This window comes from Cebus imitator, unplaced genomic scaffold (assembly GCF_001604975.1).
Source record: "Cebus imitator isolate Cc_AM_T3 unplaced genomic scaffold, Cebus_imitator-1.0 Scaffold17, whole genome shotgun sequence".
NCBI lineage: Eukaryota > Metazoa > Chordata > Mammalia > Primates > Cebidae > Cebus > Cebus imitator.
Genome location: NW_016107332.1, coordinates 4,830,677 through 4,840,927, shown reverse-complemented (window position 1 = coordinate 4,840,927; position 10,251 = coordinate 4,830,677).

The window sequence follows — 10,251 nt, the reverse complement described above, 5'->3', positions numbered from 1 at the left end:
TTTCTGAAGTTACTGGAAAAAAAGCAATAAAATAAAATAAAGCCTTTGTTCATCAATATCCAAAAAGTAAAAGAATATATTTCAGAAGAAAGAAAAATTGAGCAGAAAGGAAGACCATTGATTGGGTGTTATGTGTCAGGCTCTGAAGTGATTTTGGTGAACATTCCGTCAACACTCAAACTAGTCTAAGGAATGATAGGATGGTAAGAATTTCATGTTAGTTAAACTGGAGGATTGCAACAAGTCATTTATCTCGCGAAAGCTAATATAACAAACTCTATTGCTCCGTTGGGCAAATAGTGCCATTTAATACAGATGGTGCAGATTGCAGTGTTGGAAACTGGGAAAATAGGGGAATGCATTCTACTCTTCACATTCCCTAAAAAAGCATTCCCTTAAAAATGAGCAATAGGAAGATAGATAATCCTGGTAACAGATACTACCTTAAATATTTTTCTGAATTCCAGTTTTCTCACAGCTGAGGCCATTTCTCATCTTTCAGATCTAAGATGTGTCTCAACTTCTAAGATGCTGCTTATGAAAATTAGTTTCTTTGCTCTTGTCATGTTTCAAGCCACAATTCAAAGATACTACATCAAGCATTAAAGTAGCAGATGGCTAAAAAACTAAAATACATACAGTGGAAATATTACAATACATAGATGGTTTTTGATCATTAAAATTACCATGTTCAATATTACTGAGTACAGCAACCTCTTGACTTAAAAGCAGATTAAAATCCAATCTGGGTTTTCACCTACCTATTAGCAAATGTTTCCCATATATGAAAGGCATGAAGAAGTAACTAATGGGCATCACGTATGAAGCACTCAGTGTGCTCCTAAGAAAAAATCACTGGCTTATGTGAAAAGTTTATTATTCAGAAATTTATTTATTTTTATTAGAGCTGTATAATTCATAAAGCACAGTACCTTCTTTGCATGTTTATAACATGTAAATATATAGCTTCATATTATATGCATTCTTCTGCTACTTAATTTTTCATTTAATCTCTAACTCTTAATGAATTGGTCAATTTGTGTTTATGTAATTATTTCTACTGTGTACTCTTGTGCTAAGGATCCTGTTTTCTATGCTTTTGTTTTTGCATTTTTGTGGATTGATTTTTAGCTTCATTTTCCAATCAGTTCATTTGGAAATTATACAGTGTTTTAATTTTTAATGTTTAGCCTATATTTTTATTATACATACTCAAAATACAAGGATCTTAAAACAGTATAAAAACAATTATGTTCTCTATTCTTACATATTATGTTACCTGGTTTTAATATCTTTCATTAGCCTCCCAATATTATTCATCATTATTGTGTTATATGGCCAATGTTTGTCTAAATTGTACTCATATGTTTACTAACTTCATCTCTGTTGCTTTTTCCTTATATCTCAGTACTTCCTTTTGAAGCCATTTTTCTTTTTCCCAAAGAATGCATTTCAAGCATCCATTTAGAATATTTGGATGGTGATAAACTTTCCATTTTCAATTTGTTCTCTATATTTTTCTTCTTTCTTAAATCATTTAGCTAGGTTAACCCGTATTTTATCTCAAAATAGTTTTGGTTTCTGTTGTTGCTCTAATAATTCCACTAATTCTAATGTAATTCCACTGTAGGTAATTTATCTTTTCTCCCAAACTGAAGTTTTAAAATTACATTTCAGCAGGTATTTACTGAGTTATTACTAAGTGTTGGATGCTTGAATAAATGGTGGGTACAAAAGCTGTATGAGGTAGCATCCCTACTCTTGAAGAACTCACAATCTAATGATGGGTATATATATATACAATCATAATATAATGAGAAACCAGAAAAGTATGAACTGGGTGTTTAAAAAGTGAGTGGAGAATATTTAACCCAGTGTGGGGGGTAGGATGATCAGTGATTGGGAAGATTTTGTGGCCAAAGTGATGCCTAAACTTCATTATAAAAGAGTATTGTAAGGTAAAAGGCAGGAAAGAAGACAGCGGCAAGTATGAGGAGTTGGGTTATAACATAATTTAAGTTATGAAGCAGAAGAGGTAGCAGGAACAAAATCTGAGTTGCATAAGACCTCTCAGGACTAAAATATTTCACATATCTCAACAATTACATCATATTAACTCTATCTCTCTCACTGGACTGAAAGTTCTCAAAGGCAAGGATCATACTTAAGTGAATTTTGCAATCTCCTCATTGCCTGGTATAGTGCATGAAATCTTTGCTCAATACATATAAAGCTAATAAATAATAATCTCTGAATGTCCCTGATACCCCTAAGAGATCAGATAATCCCACTGGGCATGCATAAAGTGGGTGTGGAGACTTTTATATCTCACAAAAGCCTAGCCTTACATTCACATTAAAGTAGAATTTACAATTTAGAATTATTTCAAAGCAAGGGTAGCACTCTTGCCTTTACTATTGCCAAAGTACTACTATTACTATTATGAATAATATATGTATATACTACTTTACAATTTTAAATTATTTTTATATACATCATAATAATTGTTCTCCATAAAGTCCTGCTATATCATTTGTGGCTATGAAGGACAGAGATATGATGAAGAGACTACAGCCATTCAATTAACAAACAGTTGCTAAGCACCCACTACATGTCACACCAGTATTGGCCACTGCATTAGAACAAAGCATTCAGAATAATGCTATCTGTAGCTAAAAGAAACAGTCAGTTTAAACTTCTTATTTTATTGATATGATACTTATTGCAGGTATCATATCACCTGTAGTTAAGACTTCTTTTTCATCAGTTCTGAGAGGTACTCAGAAATAATCAGTTTACTTTCCTCTTTAAAAATTTCCTCTCTTTATTTTCTTCTCATAGAATACAAATTAAACATGTTGTCATTTTGTCTTCCACAACTTTTCCTTCATATTTTCAGCTTCATTTTTATATTTTATTCTAGATAATTCCTTTTTATTAGTTTTCAAGTGTACTTGAAAAATGTATACATGTATGCATATAAACATTAAATGTACATATGTATACATTAAATGTATACATTACTTTTAATAATGTATAATTAATGAATTATACTAACCATTAAGTTAATAGCTTAAATTTCTATTTTTTTAAATATCTGGAAGTTATATATTTTTATTTTCTCAAATCTACTTTGTAATTTTTGATGGTCTAATCTTTCTTAATTACAAGGAAGAATTTTGTCTTACTTTTCTTTAAATGTTTAGAGAGATTTTCTATCTCTACTTGATAATTTTTACACTTAAAGTACGCACATTTTCAAATATTTTGTTCATAGTTTCTGCTGACTTTCACTTACAATAGCTTGATTCCAGACACAATTGGTAATTTTTATTGTTAATTCGTGTTCCAACAGTCAATTTTAAACTCTGGGAATCCTCAGGTAAAAACTTCACTGAGTTTATGAAACAATCATTTTGCATACACTAAACCCTCTGGTAGTCATAATTTAGAGCACAGTGAAATTGATTTTCTTATAAGCACAAATTACTTTAAAAGACTGATTGTTGTATTTTTTCCAGCATTGTAAGGTGCTTTTTATCTAAAGTATTTTCAATATACTCTAATAGTAAATGGAAGTCCTGTTCTTTACATTTACGCTCTGTAAATTTATCTAATTATAGCAACAATTGATACTACTATCCAACCAAAGTCTCATTTAGATGCCATTCTGTTTTATCAGTTCTGACCATTTTTAGTGTGTTTTTATTGCCTATAACGATTACTAAATTTAAATTATAAACATAATTGGATACTATTAAATACATTTATGAACTTCAAAATATCAAAAATAAATTTTTATAGAAAGACTATCAACTTGATAATATCAAATGCATTACCATTGCCAACATTATCACTTGTATGACTTTCTTCCTCTTAACAAATAATATGGAAAAAGTAAACTTATTTAGACACTTATAATCAATTAGAAACCTGCTATTGAAAATAATCTGAATCCAGGAAATGTTATGTTGGCTAATTCTTGAAGTAAATGGGGCTAAAATAATCTACTAAAAAAAAACTTGTGTCCTGCCTGACATATAAGGAGCTTAGAAGTAATCAGTCTGTCTTATCATAAGTAAAAATCTAAACAAAATTTAAAAAATCAACAACTGTTCTTTTGTCAGAGAAATAAGGTCACAGTGTAAACCGCTGCCCCCCAAAACCAGAGAAACAGTCAGGCAAATAAAGAGAATCACAACTTGCAAGAGCAGAAATGTTCACAGGTACCAGACCAGATATCTTCACAAAAATCAAGATTAGGATAGAAAAACTGTAATGTACAAATTGCCAAAGGCCATCAATATTACACCATGCTACCAGCTAGGAGGCTAAGAGAACACAAAGCAGCATAAATTAAAACACAAAGTAAAAAAACCTACACATTAATGAAACTGCAGAAAAAAATCTTGAAAGAAACCAGAAGAAAAAAATTTACTTATATAGGGACACAAATAAAAAATATCACTGACTTTTTGTAATAAACAATGATAGAAAGAAGAGAATGGAAGTAAAATAACAACTACCAACCTAGCATTTTGTACCCTAGGAAATTATCCTTCAAAAGTGAAGGAGAAAAAATAGTTTCTCAGGCAAACAAAAAGAGAGAGAAATTGTTACTAGTAGACCTGTCTTGAAAGAAATATTTTTTAAAAGGCTTCAGAGAGAAGGACAATTATGTAATGCAGAACTCAGAACTACATAAAGAAAGGGAAATCACTGGAGAAAAAATAAATAAAAAACAATTAAAATTTTTATTTTTATTCTTAATTTGTATAACAGATAATAGTTCAAAATAATTATAGCAACGTTTGACTGTGTATACATATATAATATATATATATATAACATGTATACATATATGTTTATGTACAAATAAAATGAATAACAGCTATGATAGGGAAATGAGGATTATTTTGTTTTTATAAGTGCCTTGGAATACCCATGAAAAGATAGAGGTATTTGAAAGTAGATTTAGATTATTTATAAAGGTATATTGGAAACTGGAGGACAACCATTTCAAAAAATAAGAAATGAAGTTTAATTGATATATTAAAAAAGGGAGAAAGTGTAATCACATAAAATGCTCACTAAAATAACAAAAGGCTATAAAAGAGTGCAACACATAATAGAAAAAGGAACAAGGACAATAAATAAAAAAGAGAAACAAATGTGGTAGATATTAGTCCATTGGTAAGGTTAGGCTTTGTGTTCCCACCCAAATCTCATCTTGAATTATAATCCCCACATGTAAAGGGAAAAACCAGGTGGAAGTAATTGGATCATGGTGGCACATGGGGGCAGCTTCCCCCACGCTGTTCTCATAATAGTGAATGAGTTCTCACAAGATCTGATAGTTTTATAAGAGGCTTCCCTCTTAGCTCAACACTCATTCTCTCTCCTGCCAACTTCTCAATCATGGTGTGAAGAGATGCCTTCCACCATGATTCTAAGTTTCCTGAAGCCTACCTAGCCATGCAGAACTGTGAGTTAATTAAACCTCTTTCCTTTACAAATTACCCAGTCTTGAGAAGTTCTTTGTGGCAGTGTGAGAGCAGAATAATATAGTAAATTGGTACCACAGAGAGTGGGGTACTGCTATAAAGATACCCCAAAATGTGGAAACAACTTTGGAACTGGGTAACAGGCAGGGGTTGAAACAGTTTGAAGGCCTCAGAAGAAGACAGCAAGATGTGGAAAAGTTTGTAGCTTCCTAGAGACATGTTGAATGGTTTTGACCAAAATGCTGATACTGTTGTGGACAATGAAGTCCGGGCTCAGGTAGTCTCAGATGGATATGAGGAACTTACTGGGACTTGGAGCAAAGTCACTCTCACTATGCTTTAGCAAAGAGACATGCAGCATTTTCCCTCTGCCCTAGAGATTCATGAAACTCTGAACTTCAGGGAGATAATCTGAAATTGGAACTTATGATTTAAAGGGAAGCAGAATATAAAAGTTTGGAAAATTAGTAGCCTGACAATAGAAAACAAAAATCCATTTCCTGGGGAGAAATTCAAGCCTGCTGCAGAAATTTGCATAAGTAATGATGAGCTCAATGTTAATTGCTAGGACAATGGCATAAATGTCTCCAGGGCATATCAGAGGTCTTCTTCATGGCAGTCCTTTCCATCATGGGGCTGGAGGCCTAGGAGGACAAATGGTTTTATTGGCTGAGCCCAGAGCATTGCTCCTTTGTGCAGTCTAGGGACTTGGTGCCCTGTGTCCCAGCCAAGGATAAAAAGGGCTAATTTACAGCTCAAGTCCTTGCTTAGAGGGTTCAAGCCCAAAGCCTTGGTGGCTTACATACGGTGTTGGGCCTGCAAGTGCACAGGAGACAAGAATTAAGGTTTGGGAACCTCACCCTAGATTTCAGAGGATGTATGGAAATACCTGAATGTCTAGACAGAAATTTGCTGGAGGAGTGTAGCCCTCATTGAGAACCTCTGCTAGGATACTGCAAAAGGGAAATGTGGGGCTGGAGCCCCCACACAGAGTTCTCACTGGGGCACTGCCTAGTGGAGCTGTAAGAAGAGGACTGCCATCATCCTCCAGACCCCAGAATGGTATATCCAGTTTGCATTGTGCACCTGGAAAAGCTGCATATACTAGATGCCAGCCCATAAAAGCAGCCAGGAGGGTTGCTGTGCTCTGCAAAGCTACAGAAACAGAGCTGCTCAAGGCTATGGGAGCCCACCACCTCTTACATCAGTATGACCTGGATCTGAGATACGGAGTCAGTCAAAGAAGATCATTTTGGAACTTTAAGGTTTAATGACTGCCTGGCTGGATTTCAGACTCGCATGGGACCTGTGGCCCCTTTGTTTTGCTAATTTTCCCTTTTGGAATGGGAACATTTACACAATGCCTGTAACCCACTGTATCTTGGAAGTAATTAACTTGCTTTTGATTTTACAGGCTGCTAGGCAGAAGGGACTTGCCTCATCTCAGATGAGACTTTGGACTTAGATTTTGGATTAATGATGAAATGAATTAAGACTTTGGGAGACTGTTGGGAAGGCATAATTGGTTTTGAAATGTCAAAGGGACATGTGATTTAAGAAGAGCAAGGGGCAGAATGATTTGGCTAGGCTTTGTGTCCCTACCCAAATCTCATCTTGAATTATAATCCTCATAATGTCCACATGTCAAAGGAGAGGCCAGGTATAGGTAACTGGATCATGGGGGCAGTTTTCCCAATGCTATTCTTGTGATAGTGAGTGAGTTCTCACAATATCTTATGGTTTTATAAAGGACTTTTCCCCCTTCACTCTTCACCCTTTTCTCTACTGCCACCATGTGAAGAAGTTTCGTGTTTCTCTTTTGCCTTCCATCATGATTTTAAGTTTCCTGAGGCTTCTCCAGCCATGCTGAACTGTGAGTCAATTAAACCTCTTTCCTTTATAAATAACCCAGTTTCAGGAAGTTATTTATAGCAGTGTGAGAATGAATACATTCATCAATATCAATAATCACTTTAAACATGCATGGTCAAAATATACCAATAAAACACAGATTGTCAGAGTCTATAAAAAATCATATAGACCCAACTATATATTGTTTAATAGAAAACCAGTTTAAATATAAAGATACTATGTATATTGAAGAGACGAAGAATGATACATCACACTAACGCTAATCCAAATAAAAAACAAATGTGAGTATACTAATTTCAGATAGAGCAAACTTTAGAGCAATAGAAGTTTTCAGATATAAAGAGATACATTTCTTAATGATAGATCAATTCTCTAAAAAGATGTAACAATTCTTAATGGGTATATGCATAAAAATAGAGTACCAAAATATACAAGGCAAAAACTGATCGAAATGCAAGTAAAAATAAATCCACTATATAGGTAGAGACTATAGTACTCCTCTATCTGAAATAGACAGATTCAACAGGGAGGCAATTGTTAAGGACATAGTTGAACTCAACAGCATCATCCATCAATTGGATAAAATTGCCATCTGTAGACTACTTCAAACAAAAACAGTAGTATATACATTCTTCTCAAACTCACCTGGAATATTCACAGAACAGACCACATTCTGGGCCATAAAATACATCTTAGCCAATTTTAGAGAGTATAAATTATGCAATGTCTGCTCTCAGGCCACAGTGGAATTAAGCTACAAACCAGTAACATAAAGAAAACTAAAAAATACCAAAAGAGAAAACCTTGGAGATTAAACTATGTATTTCTTAATTACATAGGAATCAATGAAGAAATATTTTTAAAAATTTAAAAATATTTTAAACAAAATAAAAATGAAAATATAACATGCACAAATCTGTCAGATACAGTGAAAGCAGTGCTTATAGGGAAATTTACAGCACTGAATGTATATAATACAAAAGAAGAAAGACCAAATATCAGTAATCAAAGCTTTCTTAAGAAACTGAAAAAGAACAGCAATTTAAACCCAAAGTAAGCAGAAAAACAGAAAAAAAAAGTATAAATCAATGGAAACAAAGAAAAAATTAATATACAAAAGAAATAAAACCTAAAACTAGTTATCAGAAAAAAAAAATCAGTAAAACAGATAATTCTCCATCCAGGCTAGGAAAAACAATGAAGGACAAAAATTACCAATATCAGAAATAAAATATGTGACATCACTACCTATGCCATAGATATTAAATGTATAATACAATAATATTACAAACAACATTATGTTCACAAATTTGGTAACCTAAATAGAGTGGACCAATTTATTGAAACCCGCAATCTCCCAAAACTCACATAAAAAGAAATAGGTGAGTTAATAGGCTTATATTGATTATAGAAATTGAATTAATAATTAATAACTTTTCAAACAAGAAACATCAGAACCAGATGAGTTCACTGATGAATTATATACCAAAATTTTAAGAAAGATACAATTCTCTACAATATCTTCCAGAAGACAGAAGCAGAGGGACTACATTTTAACTCATCCTATTATTTCAATATTACCCTAATTCAAAACTTTATGTTATGAGAAAGTAAAACAACAGCTCAATAACTTTCATGAGAACTGATATAAAAATCTTCAACAAAATATTAGGCAATATAATTCAACAATGTATAAAAAGAATTATACATTATGATCAAGTGACATTTATCTCAGATATGTAAGGCCAATTCTAAATTCAAAATCAATGTAATCTATCACATCAACAGACTAAAGAAGAAAAATTGCACAATTATGTCAATAGATGCAGAAAAAGCATTTGAAAAAATTCAATACCCATTCATGATAAAAACTCAGCAAATTAGGAATAGAAGGTGAACTTTTTCAACTTGAAAATGAATATCTACAAAAAACCTACAGCTAATATTATACTCAATGGTAAGGTATTATAAGTTTTCTCGCCAAGACAGGAACAGGCAAAGACATCACCTCTGACCACTCCTTTTCAGCATTATACTGGAAGTTCTTGCCAATACAATAAAACAAGAAAAAATAAAAATATAAAAAGATTGTAAAGGAAGAAATAAAAACTCTTTGTTTGCAGATGATCTTATCTATGTAGAAAATTTAATAGAACTGACAAAAAATACTCATGAAACTAATAAGTTATTATAACAAAGTTGTAGAAAACAAGTTTAATTTACAAAAGTCAATGCTTTTCTCCATATGAATAATGAACAAGTGCAATTTGAAATTAAACACACAATACCATTTACATTAGCAATCCAAAAAAAAAAATATGTAGGTATAAGTCTAACAAAATACGTACAAGATTGGTATGAAGAAAATGACAAAATTTTGATGAAAGAAGTCAAAGAAAAGTAAATAAATGAAGATATAGTCCATGTTCATGAATAAGAAACAGCATTGTCAAGATGTCACTTCTTCCAAACTTGGTCTTTAGATTCAACACAATTTCAGTCAGAATCCCAACAAGTTATTATGTGGACATTGCAAACCGATTCTGAAGTTTATATATAGAGAAAAAAATGCGGAGTAGCCAACACAATATTAACGTATAAGAACAAAATGAGAGAATTGATACTACCCAACTTCAAGATTCACTATAAAGCTACAGTAATAAAGACAATGTGCTGATGGGGAAAAAAATTGACAACTAAATCAATGGAACAGAATAGTGAACCCAGAAATAGACTCATATAAATATTAACAGATCTTTTATGAAAGAATAAAGGTAATATAATGGATAAAAGATCATCTTTTCAATAAATATTTCAAATTCTTAGACATTCAAATGCAAAAAATAAAAATAAAAAAGACATAGACCTTTAAATC